The sequence below is a fragment of the Procambarus clarkii genome, chromosome 37 (genome assembly GCF_040958095.1).
Source record: "Procambarus clarkii isolate CNS0578487 chromosome 37, FALCON_Pclarkii_2.0, whole genome shotgun sequence".
NCBI classification, from domain to species: Eukaryota; Metazoa; Arthropoda; class Malacostraca; order Decapoda; family Cambaridae; genus Procambarus; species Procambarus clarkii.
Window position 1 is genome coordinate 3,981,638 of NC_091186.1, and position 17,711 is coordinate 3,999,348.

At 39.6% G+C, this 17,711-nt stretch overlaps 1 non-coding gene across 1 annotated transcript; it reads left to right on the plus strand.

The window, feature by feature from the left end:
- The first annotated feature begins 3,364 nt into the window (after positions 1 to 3,364).
- LOC138372131 (5S ribosomal RNA) lies at positions 3,365 to 3,483 on the plus strand. Its single transcript, XR_011230727.1, has one exon. It is a non-coding gene; the product is annotated as a 5S ribosomal RNA (ribosomal RNA).
- The last annotated feature ends 14,228 nt before the right edge of the window (positions 3,484 to 17,711 follow it).

Sequence of the window (17,711 nt, forward strand, 5' to 3'; positions counted from 1 at the left end):
TATAATACTGACCAAATTGGAGGCTATTAATACAGGCCACTTCTCTAAAATGCCATATTTGACACAGACAGGCTGGACAACAGCTTCAAGCTCAACAAGCCACAATGTAACACAAAAAATAGATGTGTTGTTCCTCCCATAGGGGGGATTAACCCATGAACCCGCTCAACCACTCAAGTCGTAAATGCCGAGTCATTCCTCTTGTTCACAATATACACAAGACAAATCCTCAATAAAATAAGGGGGGGGGGAGTAGGAAGGCTGACCTTTGACAAGGCGCCGCCGTCCTGTCCCCGATGAGGCCACTGTAGTTGGTGGCCCTTAGGTCAATTCATCATACGAGCCCTTCTCCTTCCATCATTCTGAATCATGCTCATCGTACTAACCTGCTCCCCCCCAATCCCCCCCCTCCCCCACCACCACCATCTTCACACAATCTGTGGCCAAAATTTCTATTTTCATTCTGATTTTCATCAAAATATGTCGAAGATTTCTCTTTGGGTTGTTTTAAGGGGCCTGACAGCCGAGTGGACAGCGCTTCGGATTCGTAATCCTGAGGTTCCGGGTTCGATCCCCGGTGGAGGCTGAAACAAATGGGCACTTTCTTTCACCCTGATGACCCTGTTTACCTATCAGTAAATAAGTACCTGGGAGTTAGACAGCTGCTATGGGCTGCTTCCTGGGGATGTGTAAGAAAAAGAAGGCCTGGTCGAGGACCGGGCCGCGGGGGACGCTAAGCCCCGAAATCATCTCCAGATAACCTTAAGATTGCTGGCTAACTACTGGCATGGCTATTAAGGCCACCACAAGCGCCCTAATGACTTAACTAGCGGGTACACCTATGGCTGCCACCTGACAGTCACCTCTATATTTTGTCTAAATACATATAATATACAAAATAATAACGAATAACAACATGAAGTACACACCCCGAACAGTCCTTACTATATTATGATTGATTAATGATATCTGTAACACATTTATTTTTTGCTCACTGGTAATCAACGTGACCCTTGCCAGGCGGCGGCTGGTCGACAAATGAGCCACACGTTAAGAAGTGGGACTCCCAGACGCGCCACTCACCCTTACTTCACTATAATATCTAAAGTGTCAACCTCTAGTACAGTTAAGCATCTGACCACCAGAGGCGCTAATGTTCCCCTATTATTACGCCATCCATATAATGATTGTTCTCATTACTCATTGTTGCAACGTGTAAATACATTCATGTTCTGTAGTGACAGTGTCAGACCTCGAAGGAAGAATTGAAACACCCTTCTGAAGATGTATTATTAAATACGAAAATACTTAAGGAAATTCCTGTTTCAATTCTTCCTTCGTGGTCTGACACTCACATTTTAATCACGTGTTAATTGTCGTGATTTACACGCAGATTTTGTAGTGTATATACGACAACTTCAGGAAAGTAATGAGTAGCGGATTTAGTCTAAACAATAATATATGCGTTTTGTTTTTAGTGCCAAATTATCTGGCAAATATACATTTGGAGATGTAGCTCAATCCTTCCTGAAGCCCAATCTTTCCTGTTGCCCAATCCTTCTTGTAGCCCAATCCTTCCTGTAGCCCAATCCTTCCTGTAGCCCAATCCTTCCTTCCAAATCCGATTTGTAATATAATATTATTGGAGGTGTTGTGGTTTCTGTTCTAGGTTCAGGATTGTACCTGGTCCAGGTGTCATCTTATGTCGCGTTTATTTCTTTGTTGCTATATCCATTGTTCACCAACACTTCAGTTAACTTTCAAACTCTCTACTCACGTTGCTCCATTCTGAGCAGTGGGTAAGGGCTCGACGAATATATGTGTTTAGAACACTGGCTTTGTGTCTTTGGGAGCACTCACTCCTACTGTTTAGGCATAATCCTATGTTTGTAGGCTTAGTATATACGCTACTGCTTAGAGATGCTCCTGTTAAATTGTGTGTTTATTTGTCTACTTATACTGAATCCTTTTAAAGTGTGTCCTTATCTGTCATTTGCATCAAACCTCATCCCTCCCACTTATCTGTTTGGCAGTGAGTTCTGCTAATCGTGGATTGCTGTTACGTAGCTCATTTGGCTTCATAATAGTTGGATGGCTGAAATAAAAAGGCTTCAATTAAACAGAGCAGAGATTTATGAGAATGATGTTCAGAAATACCAAATAGTTATTATTTTATCTGTAGAAAACAATGTCTTACAGACAGGGTAAAAAAAAAATTGAATGTAATGAAACATCATTTTCTTGGCGAGAGCCAGAGGCTCCCTGGATTGGGGGCATGGTGAGTTTGGGGTAAGGGAGTTTTCTATGCAGAAGAGGGTGGTAGGGTTGCCCTCCCTTCTGGAGTTACTGGGTTGCTGGTTATGGGTTCCCACCCCCTCACCTCTGGAGATATTGTGTTGGGAGCTGTGATTTCCTGGTTTTCCCCTCTCGCCCTGTGCTTCCTCCTTGCTTCTGCCGCCATAGCTCTCTCCTCCCTGGTCATGTCCCTCTGGAGGAATACTTTTTTTTAATTCTCCCACATATTGCAGGTAGCTCTTCCTTGTTAGAATCTTCTCCGTTGTGTTCTCGTTTGCAAACACTATCTTTAACACATGGTCTCGGTCCTCGTTGTACCAGACTAGACTGAAAACCTTTTCAATGCTATGCTCAGCCCCTTCCATCTCTAGTGCCTTCAGTATTTCATTCCCTGGTGCTTTGTCCTTATCATTCCACTTTGCCCTATTGGAGCCTTCCTGCTCTTAATTACCCACAGCTACCACTGATCTTTTTCTTTCCAGCAGTTGGCCAGTGTAGCGTGTCGTTTTCTGAGAGGTGGCTGCTTTCATGGCTACCTCCATCACTGCGGACATTACTTCAGAGTTATTTTTTTGAGCATTTCTGCAAATGTTGCTTTTAATGTGGCATTCTATTCCAATATACTATTTCCAACTTCTCCCTGGATGATTATCCGAGTCTCAGCATCAATAATCTCCTCATGTGCGGCTGTCAGCTCTCTTTTCAGGTTGCTTATTTAATTCTTCATTTAAGAACATAAGAACATAAGAACAAAGGCAAATGCAGAAGGCCTATTGGCCCATACGAGGCAGCTCCTATTTATAACCACCCAATCCCACTCATATACATGTCCAACCCGCGCTTGAAACAATCGAGGGACCCCACCTCCTCCACGCCACGTGCCAACTGGTTCCATAAATCAACAACCCTGTTACCGAACCAGTATTTACCCAGGTCTTTCCTAAATCTAAACTTATCCAGTTTATTCATGTTCAGTTGGTTCGTGTTCTGTCTTCCTGCATCATTTCTTGCATCTCACTCTTGATGTCCTCAAAAAACTGGGCGAACATTTCTTTCATTTCATCACCCTGCCAACGGCCATACCACGTTGAGAACATCGCTTCTCGTCCGATCAGCGAAGTTAAGCAACGTTGGGTTTGGTTAGTACATGGATGGGTGACTGCCTGGGAACACCAAATGCTGTTGGCAATTTTGTTTTTTGGGAGCCTGTCGGCCGAGTGAACAGCACACTGAACTTGTGATTCTGTGGTCCCGGGTTCGATCCTGGTCGCCGGCGAGAAACAATGTGCAGAGTTTCTTTCACCCTATGCCCCTGTTACCAAGCAGTAAAATAGGTACCTGGGTGTTAGTCAGCTGTCACGGGCTGCTTCCTGGGGGTGGAGGCCTGGTTGAGGACCGGGCCGCGGGGACACTAAAGCCCCAAAATCATCTCAAGATAACCTCAAGATAACCTTCACTTTTCCCTGTTCCCTTGTTACCTCTTACTGTCATGCTTGCCCCTGTTCCTGTGATGCCATGATAGGATATGTCAGAAGGATGGCAGGGTGGGGGGGGGGAGAGAGAGAGTGTGTGTGTGTACTCATCTAGTTGTACTCACCTAGTTGTGATTGGGGGGGTTGACATCTGAATTATTGGTCCTGCCTCTTAACTGTCAAAGAACTGGTGTACAGCTTCCTGAACTTACTAGGCTCTATCATATTTACATGTGAAACTGTGTATGGAGTCTGCCTATACCACATCATTGCATAATGCATTCCATCTGTTAATTACTCTGACGCTGAAAAAGTTCTTTCTAACGTCCCATTGGCTCGTTTTGGTACTCAGCTTCCCCTTGTGTCTCCTTGTTCGCATACCCCCATGTTAAACCATGTATCTTTATCAACCCTGTCGATTCCTCTTAGAATATCGTAAGTAGTGATCATGTCTCCCTGAACTCTCCTATCTTCTTGCAACGTGAGGTGCATTTCATGCAGCCTTTCCTCATAAGTCATGCCTGTTAGTTCTGGGACTAGCCTAGTGGCAAGTCCTCTGACCTCTGAACTTTTTGTGGCTTAGTCCTGTGCTTAAGAAGATACGGGCTATATTGCTGGGGCAGCATACTCCAGGATTCGTCTTACATATGTGGTATACAAGGTTTTGAATGATTCCTTACACAGGCTTCTGAAGGCAGATCTGATATTAGCCAGGCTCGCATATGCCTCAGGTGTTATTCTTTTTATGTGGGCTTCAGGTCACAGGTTTGGAGTGAAATAAACCCATAGATCTTTCTCGCCGTCCGTTTCATGAAAGACTTCATCTCCCATTCAGTATCCTGTGTCTGGCCTCCAGTTCCATCGCCTAGTTTCATTACCTTACTTTTACTCGGATTACTCGGTTGCACTTTAGTAGCTATAGCAGCCATTCATTCAGTTTGTTTAAGTTATCTTGTAGCCTCATACTGTTTTGGCATCATTAGCAAACATTAAGAGGAATGCGTAAATTCCCACTGGAAGATCATTTACGTATATCAGAATCAGGATAGGCCCAAGGACTAAACCCTGTGGGATTCTACTGGTGGCACCTCGATCCTCACAGTGACTCGCTGTCTTCTGTTGCTTAGGTACTCTCTAATACAAAGGGTTACCTCCACTTTCACTCAAGCCTGCATCTCTAGCTTGTGCAGTTGTCTCTTGTGTGTTACTGTGTCAAAGGCTTTCTGGCAATCCAAAAATACGCAGTCTGCCCACCACTCTCTTTCTTGCCTGGTTGTAGAATTCAATTCATCCTGTGAGGGATGACTTGCCATCCCTGAATCCATGATGATGTTGTGTTACAAAGTTCTTTCGCTCCAGATGTTCCACTAGCTTTTTTTCGCACTCTATCAACTTGCTTGGTATGCAAATTAGGGACACTGGCCAATAATTCAGTGCCTCTTGCCTATATATTTTATATCCTTCTTGTATATCGGGACTACATTAGCAGTCTAGTGCTCTTTCAATTGTCGACAGTTCACCTGTTACCAGTGATTTGTTATACACTGTGGAGAGTGGCAAGCCAGTGCTTCTGCTTCTTCCTTTAGAATTCATGGTGAGATTCCATCAGGGTCTATAGCCATGTCACATCCAACTCTACCTAAATCTTCCTTACCTCCAAACTGGTAATCCCAAACACCTCTATATTTAGGATCAAACCAATCCTCTTCTGTTATTTCTATAGTTTCTCCACGCCCTTGAACTTTGTTGCTTTTCTAATTTACATCATTGATTAAACCATGGGTTTCTCGTCTGCATTTCGTTTTTTTCCTTTTGGACTGGGACAATCATGTCTACTGCCTCCTTACACTTCTGTGTGATGTAGTCCATCATGACTTGGGCTGTCTTTCCTCTGAGCTCTGTTTCCCAAGTTATGTCTGTTAGGAATTTGTTTATCTCCTCGGAGTTTCCCTTTCGGAATTCTAGTCTTTTGTCTTCCCCATCCTTGAGTACATTAACCCTTCTTCGACCAGATACTCAAACCTCAGTACACTGTGATCACTCATTCCTAATGGGTCTTCGTTACTGATTATCCTTATGTCGGAGGCGTTCAGAATGAAGACTAGATCGAGTCTCGCTGATTCATCGGTGCATCTTATTCTTGTGGGGTCCCCCTAACATGCTGGCTTATAAAGTTGGTTTTCTCCAACTCCAATAGTTTAGCTCTGCATGTTTCCTCATCTCCAAGCGGTTTCTTGTTCTTCCAGACTACCCTTCCATGACTGAACTCCCCCATAAGGAGCAGATGGGATCTATTTCTACAGGCAGCAAAAGTTGCCCTCTCAATTATAGTGTTAACTGCCCTGTTGTTGTTCTTGTACTCTTGCCTGCGTCTGCTGTCGTTTGGTGGAGGGTTATATATCACTGCTACTACTTTATCCATTGGTCCAAAGAAGTGTGCAAGGAACTCAATAAGAAATCCCATAGGCTATATGTCCTCCCATCGTCATGGTGCCTGTAATGTAGTGTCTAAATCCCTCGCAGCCCGGGATAACCATCTCCTTGAAGTTAGCACCAGCTAACCCCCCCCCCCCCCCCGACAAGGAGGGGGGGTTAGCTGGTGGTAGGAGAGAGTGAGGGAGGGAGGGAGGTCTCACTCTGAGGGAGGGTTTTGGATGTAGGTGGTGGGGGGAGTATGTGGAAACATCTGAAGAGTGGGAGGGAAGTGGGAAAGGTGGGAAGGAGGTAAACCATGGTGTGGTCCTGACCTGACCCTTCCTGCCACTCTAATGAGCCGCAGAGACGCTAGTGTAATGTAAACTTCTATACTCTGGATCCTGAAGATCTATGATATATTCTAAATTGATATATAAAAACAGTCAGTACACCTTATTGATGACCTAGAAAGAGATAGTACCTACCAGCAGCTCCCACACCAAGCACAATACAAGGTGGGTATGAAGATGTCCTTAAGTCGGGGCTTGATCGGCTGTGCTCACCAGCCTCATGTCTCCACGTAATTGTCCCTTCTTCTTCTTCTCTTCTCACCACTGCCTGCTGCTGGCACTGTCTTGCCACAAGAACTCGTCATTTTTTATTTTTTTAATTTCAAACATTATAAGAATTTACTGTGATACGCAATCACTACATTGTTGTACCCTTCCTTCTCTTTGGCACTTATATATCTTGGGATAGTGAAGTTAATTCAATGATGCGCCAGCCCACACCTGTGTCTCCCTTGACTGACAACTGACGACTCCTGTGTGTGTGTGTGTGTGTGTGTGTGTGTGTGTGTGTCTCGTAAATTACTTCTTTGTTTCAACAAAGCCTTATTAATAAATCTCCAACTATGTGACCCCCAATAATTCTTGCCCTTCTTAGATAAATTATTAACCACCTCAAAGCACCCAATTAACATTCCAGGAACATGATTTGGCTTATTAGGAAGTATTAAAATGAAACAACTATATATATATATCGTTGAAACAACTATATATACGGAAATAAAAAGACAAACAATTTGTGTTTTATATGTTTAATGGAAATTTTATGAAATAAAAATTAAAAACGAAGTTATAATAAATATATTAATACATCAAGATACATAGTTAAAAATATTGATGAGTAGAGCAAATCATCAGATCTTTGTGATATTGTGAAAGATTCTTCAATAACTTAGTGAAAATCATTCAGGAGCTCCTTGATCATAAAGAAGCTCTACGATCATGCAGGAGTTCCATGGTTACATATGCTGTCATCCTATTGCAAGAGCCTCATTATAACACAAGAGCCTAATGATCACACAGGAGCTCCATGATTATCCATGGAGCTCTATGATCAAAAAGAAAGTCATTCGTGGTGACCCCGCAGGAGCTCCAGACCCAGGACCAGCAGGCTAAGACCGAGGCCGGAGAGAAGCACAAGGAACATACCCTGGAATTGTTACAATTGGGTCAGGACATGTGATGAATATTGTGTCGGAAATTATTATATTATCTCAATATTTCAAAAAAAAATCAAATACATTTGCAAAAAGTAAGTCATTAGTTACTTAAACAGTCACTAATAAGTGCTATTACCCAGATATTGTCAATGGAAAGCGAAGATTGAATTGGAAATTTTGTCGGTTGATTAGAACAGGATGAATAGTTTGGGAACAATTGTTTCAACCATTGATTATAGAGTCCGGCTTCACTGATCATCTTGATTCTGGTAGGAACAATTATATTTTGATAATATTAATTAGATAGACAGAATAATTCATATATATATATATAATATTCATATATATATATATATATATATATATATATATATATATATATATATATATATATATATATATATATATATATATATATATATCTACATTTGAGTGAGGTGGATGGGGTGAGGTGGCATTAATAGGGTATTAATTTCATCAACACAAGACAGGACAAGAGGTGGCATTAATAGGGTATTAATTTCATCAACACAAGACAGAACACGAAACAATGGGTATTGAAATGGAAGTGATTGTAGAAAGCCTATTGGTCCATATTTCTTGATGCTTCTATATTGGAGCGGAGTCTTGAGGTGGGTAGAATATAGTTGTGCATTAATTGGCTGTTGATTGCTGGTGTTGACTTCTTAATGTGTAGTGCCTCGCAAACGTCAAGCCGCCTGCTATCGCTGTATCTATCGATGATTTCTGTGTTGTTTACTAATATTTCTCTGGCGATGGTTTGGTTGTGGGAAGAGATTATATGTTCCTTAATGGAGCCCTGTTGTTTATGCATCGTTAAACGCCTAGAAAGAGATGTTGTTGTCTTGCCTATATACTGGGTTTTTTGGAGCTTACTTTCTGCACTGCACTTACTTAACCCACTGCACCACAGCTCAGACCCTTAAAAGAGATGGTAATTTCGGAGTATTTAAATCCCCCAAAGATCACCACCTCCCAAGGGCAACTAGAGCATAGTGAGGGGCTACTCATGTTCTTCCATCAAATTCCTGTTAAAAATATGGGAGAACTCTGTGTCTATGCTTAATGCACAACTTGCCTAAACGCCCAAGAGAAGAACTCTGTGTCTATGCATTAAGCATAGACACAGAGTTCTCCCATATTAACAGGAATTTGATGAAAGAACGTGAGTAGCCCCTCACTATGCTCTAGTTGCCCTTGGGAGGTGGTGATCTTTGGGGGATTTAAATACTCCGAAATTACCATCTCTTTTAAGGGTCTGAGCTGTGGTGCAGTGGGTTAAAGGCGTACCAGTTTTCCAGTTGCTGTAGGGCTTCTGTGCTGGCTAGGGTTCGAATCTCCTGGTGGAAAGTGTTCTAAGATTGTATAACTTCTCTTGTGTGTTTAGGCTAGTTGTGTATTATATAATTCGATATGAGCTTGAAACTGGCCAAATACTGCAGGTAGGTTGACGACATTTTTACACAGGTGCCTGATGTCAGAAATCTGCAGGAGCAGAACGAGGCATTTGAGCGGAATTCTGTGTTGCGTTTCACTTACGAGATGGAGAAGGATGGGAAGCTGCCCTTTCTAGATGTAACAGTCATGGAAAGGAGCGGAGGTTTCCACACTGCAGTCTACACTAAGGAAACGAACATAGGAATGTGCCTAAATGCCAACAGTGACTGCCAAGACAGGTACAGGAGGAGTGCCGTTAACGCTTATGTCGACCGTGCTCTCAGCCACAGCTCAGAATGGAAGCAAGTCGACGAAGAACTCTGTAGGGTAAGGCAGGTCCTAGTCAACAACGGCTTCTCCAATGGTTTCGTGGAAGACATCATAAGAAGGAAAGTGAAACGCCATGCAACCTCTGAAGAGACAAAAAACACAACACCTATACCCACTATTAGACTATTTTACAGGAACTTCTTTTCCACAGCTCATAAAACGGAGGAAAGGGTCCTGAAAGATATTGTCAGTAAAAACGTTATCCATACAGACAAAAAACAGAAGATACAACTGACGATTTACTATAAAACCAGAAAAACGGCCAGCCTACTCATAAGAAACTCTCCAGACACAAAGCAGAACGCTTTAAAAGAGACCAACGTCGTCTATGCCTTCAAATGCCCTTTTGGGGACTGTAAGTCTCAAAAAAACCAGTATATAGGCAGGACAACAACATCTCTTTCCAGGCGTTTAACGATGCATAAGCAACAGGGCTCCATTAAGGAACATATAATCTCTTCCCACAAACAAACCATCACCAGAGAAATCTTAGCAAACAACTCAGAAATCATCGATTGATACAGCGATAGCAGGCTGCTTGACGTCTGCGAGGCACTACACATCAAGAAGTCAACACCAGCAACCAACATCCAATTAATGCACAACTATATTCTACCCACTTCAAGACTCCGCTCCAATATAGAAGCATCAAGAAATAGGGACCAATAGGCTTTCTACAATCACTTCCATTCAATACCCATTGTTTCGTGTTCTGTCATGTGTTTGAATTTAATACCCATTCAATACCCATTGTTGAAAGTTTGTTTTCACCTCATCCACCTCACCCAAATGTAGATGTAAAATCGAATATGTGTAAGCTCTATTCAGTTTCAGTTGTGTGTTTGTAAACTAAAGTCTTTGAAAATGTATTAAGTTTTACGAAACGCGCTCAAGTGTCGCGTCAGACTAGAAATAAAAATGAATTTTGGAGAATTGATCTTTGAATTACCATCAACAGTGAAAAGAAACGTAAGAAAGATCGAGAAAATTAGTGTTAGAATTATTAATCTTACTTTTTCGGTCATATTTAATAATATATGTATACAGGAAAGACTGCTACCAAAATATACTAATATATATATATATATATATATATATATATATATATATATATATATATATATATATATATATATATATATATATATATATATATATATATGTCGTACCTAGTAGCCAGAACTCACTTCTCAGCCTACTATTCAAAGCCCGATTTGCCTAATAAGCCAAGTTTTCCTGAATTAATATATTTACTATAATTTTTTTCTTATGAAATGATAAAGCAACCCTTTTCTCTATGTATGAGGTCAATTTTTTTTTATTGGAGTTAAAATTAACGTAGATATATGACCGAACCTAACCAACCCTACCTAACCTAACCTAACCTATATTTATAGGTAAGGTTAGGTTAGGTAGCCAAAAAAAGCTAGGTTAGGTTAGGTTAGGTAGGTTAGGTAGACGAAAAAACATTAATTCATGAAAACTTGGCTTATTAGGCAAATCGGGCCTTGAATAGTAGGCTGAGAAGTGCGTTCTGGCTATTAGGTACGACATATATATATATATATATATATATATATATATATATATATATATATATATATATATATATAAATATATATATATATATATATATATATATATATATATATATATATATATATATATATATCGTACCTAGTAGCCAGAACGCACTTCTCGGCCTACTATGCAAGGCCCAACTCGCCTAATAAGCAAAGTTTCCCTGAATTATTATATTTTCTTTAAATTCTTTTTTATGAAATGATAAAGCTACCCATTTCATTATGTATGAGATCATTTTTTATTATTGTAGTTAAAATTAACGTAGATATATGACCGAACCTAACCAAACCTACCTAACCTAACCTAACCTATCTTTATAGGTTAGGTTAGGTTAGGTAGTCGAAAAAGTTAGGTTAGGTTAGGTAGGTTAGGTTGCCGAAAAACAATTATTTCATGAAAACTTGGCTTATTAGGCGAGTCGGGCCTTGCATAGTAGGCTGAGAAGTGCATTCTGGCTACTAGGTACGACATATATATATATATATATATATATATATATATATATATATATATATATATATATATATATATATATATATATATATATATATATATATATATATATATATATATATATATATATGCAATTGACGATCACAAAACACTGATCATTTTATGCGGAAAATCCACAGAGAAATATGAAATGAGGTGAACGTTTCGGCTTTGTTAAAGCCTTTGTCAACACCAGACTGACTAAGGAGAAGGGAGAAGGGGGAGGATATATAGGCCGACACCTGACCAACCCATCCCTAGGGTTGGTCAGGTGTAATTAACCAAAAACAGGTATAGCTTAGCTTAGAATGGTCAAAGAGGATTAAGCGGTCAGAGAATAAGGATGAAAGATTAAAGAATATATATATATATATATATATATATATATATATATATAATATATATATATATATATATATATATATATATATATAATGTCGTACCTAATAGCCAGAACGCACTTCTCAGCCTACTATGCAAGGCCAAATTTGTCTAATAAGCCAAGTTTTCATGAACTAATTGTTTTTCGACTACCTAACCTATCTAACCTAACCTAACCTCACTTTTTCGGCTACCTAACCTAACCTAACCTATAAAGATAGGTTAGGTTAGGTTAGGTAGGGTTGGTTAGGTTCGGTCATATATCTACGTTAATTTTAACTCCAATAAAAAAAAATTGACCTCATACATAATGAAATGGGTAGCTTTATCATTTCATAAGAAAAAAATTAGAGAAAATATATTAATTCAGGAAAACTTGGCTTATTAGGCAAATTTGGCCTTGCATAGTAGGCTGAGAAGTGCGTTCTGGCTACTAGGTACGACATATATATATATATATATATATATATATATATATATATATATATATATATATATATATATATATATATATATATATATATATATATATATATATATATTTTGGTAGCAGTCTTTCCTGTAGACATATATTATTAAATATGACCGAAAAAGTAAGATTAATAATTCTAACACGAATTTTCTCAATCTTTCGTACATTTCTTTTCACTGTTGGAGGTAAATCAAAAATCAATTCTCCAAAATTCATTTTTATTTCTAGTCTGACGCGACACGAGCGCGTTTCGTAAAACGTTAATATTACGGACGTATATATATATATATATATATATATATATATATATATATATATATATATATATATATATATATATATATATATATATATATATATATATATATACGTCCGACAAACGTCCGTAATAAGTTTTACGAAACGCGCAACTATATTCTACCCACCTCAAGACTCTGCTCCAATATAGAAGCATCAAGAAATATGGACCAATAGGCTTTCTACAAACACTTATATTCAATATCCACTGTTTCGTGTTCTGTCTTGTGTTGATGAAATTAATACCCTATTAATACCACCTCTTGTTCTGTCATGTGTCGATGAAATTAAGACCCTATTAATGCCACATCTTGTTCTGTCTTGTGTTAATGCCACATCACCCCTTCCACCTCACTCAAATGTATATATATATATATATATATATATATATATATATATATATATATATATATATATATATATATATATATATATATATATATATATATATATATTATTAAATATGACCGAAAAAGTAAGATTAATAATTCTAACATGAATTTTCTCAATCTTTCATACATTACGCTTCACTGTTGGAGGTAAATCAAAAATCAAGTCTCCAAAATTCCTTTTTATTTCTAGTCTGACGCGACACGAGCGCGTTTCGTAAAACTTATTACATTTTCAAAGACTTTAGTTCACAAATACACAACTGAATAGAACTTACGCATCTCCGATTTTTTATATCTACATTTGAGTGAGGTGGAAGGGGTGATGTGGCATTAACACAAGACAGAACAAAATGTGGTATTAATAGGGTATTAATTTCATCAACACAAGACAGAACAAGAGTATTAATAGGGTATTAATTTCATCAACACAAGACAGAACACGAAACAATGGATATTGAATAGAAGTGTTTGTAGAAAGCCTATTGGTCCACATTTCTTGATGCTTTATATTGGAGCAGAGTCTTGAGGTGGGTAGAATATAGTTGTGCAATAATTGGCTGTTGATTGCTGGTGTTGACTTCTTGATGTGTAGTGCCTCGCAAACGTCAAGCCGCCTGCTATCGCTGTATCTATCGATGATTTCTGTGTTGTTTACTAGGATTTCTCTGGCGATGGTTTGGTTGTGGGAAGAGATTATATGTTCCTTAATGGAGCCCTGTTGCTTATGCATCGTTAAACGCCTAGAAAGAGATGTTGTTGTCTTGCCTATATACTGGGTTTTTTGGAGCTTACAGTCCCCAAGTGGGCATTTGAAGGCATAGACGACGTTAATCTCTTTTAAAGCGTTCTGTTTTGTGTCTGGAGAGTTTCTCATGAGTAGGCTGGCCGTTTTTCTGGTTTTATAGTAAATCGTCAGTTGTATCCTCTGATTTTTGTCTGTAGGGATAACGTTTCTATTAACAATATCTTTCAGGACCCTTTCCTCCGTTTTATGAGCTGTGGAAAAGAAGTTTCTGTAAAATAGTCTAAAAGGGGGTATAGGTGTTGTGTTAGTTGTCTCTTCAGAGGTTGCATGGCTTTTCACTTTCCTTCTTATGATGTCTTCGACGAAACCATTGGAGAAGCCGTTATTGACTAGGACCTGCCTTACCCTACAGAGTTCTTCGTCGACTTGCTTCCATTCTGAGCTGTGGCTGAGAGCACGGTCGACATATGCGTTAACAACACTCCTCTTGTACCTGTCTGGGCAGTCGCTGTTGGCATTTAGGCACATTCCTATGTTTGTTTCCTTAGTGTAGACTGCAGTGTGGAAACCTCCGCCCTTTTCCATGACTGTTACATCTAGAAAGGGCAGCTTCCCATCCTTTTCCATCTCGTAAGTGAAACGCAGCACGGAACTCTGCTCAAATGCCTCCTTCAGCTCCTGCAGATGTCTGACATTAGGTACCTGTGTAAAAATGTCGTCAACATACCTGCAGTATATGGCCGGTTTCAAGTTCATGTCGACTAAGACTTTTTGCTCGATGGTACCCATGTAGAAGTTTGCAAACAGGACACCTAGGGGAGAACCCATGGCGACCCCATCTACTTGCTTATACATGTGCCCATCCGGGCTCAAGAAGGGTGCCTCTTTAGTACAAGCTTGGAGTAGTTTCCTCAGAATATTTTCTGGTATGTCAAGAGGAGTACAGGCTGGATCACGATACACTCTGTCGGCTATCATTCCGATTGTCTCGTCCACAGGTACGTTGGTAAACAGCGATTCTACGTCCAACGAGGCTCTTATCCCTGTGGCCCGTGTGCCCCGCAGTAAGTCAACAAATTCCTTTGGAGACTTCAGGCTGAAGGCGCAAGGAACATAAGGAGTCAGCAGGCCGTTGAGTCGCTTCGCCAGCCTGTACGTGGGTGTGGGTATCTGGCTAATGATTGGCCGAAGTGGGTTTCCAGGCTTGTGCGTCTTGACATTTCCATACGCATATCCAGGTTTATATTCCCCAATGATCTTTGGCAGGTGGAGTCCGGATTTCTTGGCGTTCACAGTTTCGATCAGTTTGTTGACCTTTGCTTTTAATTCGGCTGTAGTGTCCTTCGTTACCCTTTGGAACTTAGTTTGGTCAGAGAGTATGATGTTCATTTTCGCCAGATATTCGTCTTTTTTAAGAATGACATATATTGGCGACTTGTCACCTCTCCTGACAACTATCTCCTTGTTCTCACGAAGGCTTTTAGCTGCCGCTTTAAGCTCGGGGGACAGTATGGTGCTTCTGTAGTTGCCTCGATTCTTTCCTCCTTCTGCAATAAGTTCTGCTTGTAAGGTATCTTTGGTAGTGACCTTCTTTATTGTCTCGAGGTCGAATATGTCGTCCAACAGAATTTCCAACTCTACTTTCCGGGCCATCTCACTCGGTCTGGACATAACATGACAGTTTATGCCCAGATTTAGGAGAGTGACTTGGTCCTCAGTGAGGTTAATTCCTGCAAGGTTCAGGAAGCCATCTCTTGGTCGTGAAATTGCCATAGGTCCTCCATATAATGTTGTTAGTAACTAACAACATTAGGGATAAGAGCCTCGTTGGACGTAGAATCGCTGTTTACCAACGTACCTGTGGACGAGACAATCGGAATGATAGCCGACAGAGTGTATCGTGATCCAGCCTGTACTCCTCTTGACATACCAGAAAGTATTCTGAGGAAACTACTCTAAGCTTGTACTAAAGAGGCACCCTTCTTGAGCCCGGATGGACACATGTATAAGCAAGTAGATGGGGTCGCCATGGGTTCTCCCCTAGGTGTCCTGTTTGCAAACTTCTACATGGGTACCATCGAGCAAAAAGTCTTAGTCGACATGAACTTGAAACCGGCCATATACTGCAGGTATGTTGACGACATTTTTACACAGGTACCTAATGTCAGACATCTGCAGGAGCTGAAGGAGGCATTTGAGCAGAGTTCCGTGCTGCGTTTCACTTACGAGATGGAAAAGGATGGGAAGCTGCCCTTTCTAGATGTAACAGTCATGGAAAAGGGCGGAGGTTTCCACACTGCAGTCTACACTAAGGAAACAAACATAGGAATGTGCCTAAATGCCAACAGCGACTGCCCAGACAGGTACAAGAGGAGTGTTGTTAACGCATATGTCGACCGTGCTCTAAGCCACAGCTCAGAATGGAAGCAAGTCGACGAAGAACTCTGTAGGGTAAGGCAGGTCCTAGTCAATAACGGCTTCTCCAATGGTTTCGTCGAAGACATCATAAGAAGGAAAGTGAAAAGCCATGCAACCTCTGAAGAGACAACTAACACAACACCTGTACCCCCTATTAGACTATTTTACAGGAACTTCTTTTCCACAGCTCATAAAACGGAGGAAAGGGTCCTGAAAGATATTGTTAATAGAAACGTTATCCCTACAGACAAAAATCAGAGGATACAACTGACGATTTACTATAAAACCAGAAAAACGGCCAGCCTACTCATGAGAAACTCTCCAGACACAAAACAGAACGCTTTAAAAGAGACTAACGTCGTCTATGCCTTCAAATGCCCACTTGGGGACTGTAAGCTCCAAAAAACCCAGTATATAGGCAAGACAACAACATCTCTTTCTAGGCGTTTAACGATGCATAAGCAACAGGGCTCCATTAAGGAACATATAATCTCTTCCCACAACCAAACCATCGCCAGAGAAATCCTAGTAAACAACACAGAAATCATCGATAGATACAGCGATAGCAGGCGGCTTGACGTTTGCGAGGCACTACACATCAAGAAGTCAACACCAGCAATCAACAGCCAATTATTGCACAACTATATTCTACCCACCTCAAGACTCCGCTCCAATATAAAGCACCATGAAATGTGGACCAATAGGCTTTCTACAAACACTTCTATTCAATATCCATTGTTTCGTGTTCTGTCTTGTGTTGATGAAATTAATACCCTATTAATACTCTTGTTCTGTCTTGTGTTGATGAAATTAATACCCTATTAATACCACATTTTGTTCTGTCTTGTGTTAATGCCACATCACCCCTTCCACCTCAATCAAATGTAGATATAAAAAATCGGAGATGCGTAAGTTCTATTCAGTTGTGTATTTGTGAACTAAAGTCTTTGAAAATGTAATAAGTTTTACGAAACGCGCTCGTGTCGCGTCAGACTAGAAATAAAAATGAATTTTGGAGAATTGATTTTTGATTTACCTCCAACAGTGAAGCGTAATGTACGAAAGATTGAGAAAATTCGTGTTAGAATTATTAATCTTACTTTTTCGGTCATATTTAATAATATATGTCTACAGGAAAGACTGCTACCAAAATATACTAATATATATATATATATATATATATATATATATATATATATATATATATATATATATATATATATATATATATATATATATATATATATATTAGGCAATAATATATATATATATATATATATATTATTGGCAATAATATATATATATATATATATATATATATATATATATATATATATATATATATATATATATATATATATATATATATATATGTTGTACCTAGCAGCCAGAACGCACTTCTCGGCCTACTATGTAAGGCCCGATTTGCCTAATAAGCCAAGTTTTCATGAAT